The 1,187-nt window shown below is 45.7% G+C and overlaps 1 non-coding gene across 1 annotated transcript; it reads right to left on the bottom strand.

Moving 5' to 3' along the window:
• Positions 1 to 200: 200 nt before the first annotated feature.
• Positions 201 to 307, bottom strand: LOC138417964 (U6 spliceosomal RNA). The gene has a single exon (XR_011248375.1). It is a non-coding gene; the product is annotated as a U6 spliceosomal RNA (small nuclear RNA).
• Positions 308 to 1,187: the final 880 nt, after the last annotated feature.

The raw sequence follows: 1,187 nt of genomic DNA on the forward strand, positions 1-1,187 counted from the left end.
GATGACTCAATTTCCTTCCTTTTTACATGGCCCACCAGGATGTAGCCCACCAGGCTCTTCTTGCCTGAAATTTTCCAGGCAAGAATACTGGAGTGGGTAGTCCTTCCCTTCACTAGGGGATCTTCTCGACCCAGGGATTGAACTCAGATCTCCTGGATTGCAGATGGGTTCTTCACCATCTGAGCCACCAGGGAAGCCCCCCAAATATGGAATGCTTCATGAATTTGCATGTCATCCTTGCTCAGAGGCCATGCTAGTCTTCTTTATAATGTTCCAATTTTAGTACATGTGCTGCCAAAGCGAGCACTTTTAATGGCTGAGTAGGTTTCCGTTGTATATACGTGCCGTATCTTCTCTACGTGTTCCTCTGTTGTTGGCCTGTAGCTGTTATTAACACATCACCCTCCTCAGGGGACCCAAAGCTCTCCCCGCTTTTCCTGCACCCCTATTCAAGAGGCTGATTAAACATGGCTGACAATAAGTCATTATTTTACCCTGTCGAAGCCAGTGTCTTCAGGATGTACGTGGCCCCTGCAGCTTTCCTTGCTGAATCCAAACATGAAAAGGCTGAATGTTTTCACCTCCCAAACTGTCCAGTGAAATGCACAGGGAAGATGTTGTGGCTTCTGGGAGCTTTTGCTGACTCCTGGAGAGGATTGCTTCCATAGCAATGAATGCAACTTTCTGGCCTCTTTCTACATAGACCTGAGAGGGGGAAAATTACACACTGAATCTTCCTTCAGAAATCTAGTGACATCTTCGCTGTTGTTCAATCGCTCAGTTGTGTCCGACTCTTTGCAACCCCGTGGACAGCAGCACCTTAAGCACCATGCCTTTTAAATCCCTTTGCAGAGAATTCTACTCTACAGCTTGAAGGAATATGCAACAGAAATAGAGAACATGGTGATCGTTTTAAAAAATGCCCTTCTGATCATGCCACTCCTCTGCTTGAGACATTTAATTTTATTTGCTTATTAAAATTCTTTTTTATTTGTTTATTGAATTGTGCTGAATCTTAGTTGCAGCATGCAGGATTCTGGCTCTTCACTGCTGCATGCAGGGTTTATAACTGGCATGCAAACTCTTAGTTGTGGTATGTGGGATCTAGTTCCCTGACCAAGGGTTGCACCCAGGACCCTGCATTGGGAGTGTGGAGTCTTAGCCACTGGACCACCAGGGAAGTCCCA

The sequence above is a fragment of the Ovis canadensis genome, chromosome 13, assembly GCF_042477335.2.
Source record: "Ovis canadensis isolate MfBH-ARS-UI-01 breed Bighorn chromosome 13, ARS-UI_OviCan_v2, whole genome shotgun sequence".
Classification (NCBI taxonomy): domain Eukaryota; kingdom Metazoa; phylum Chordata; class Mammalia; order Artiodactyla; family Bovidae; genus Ovis; species Ovis canadensis.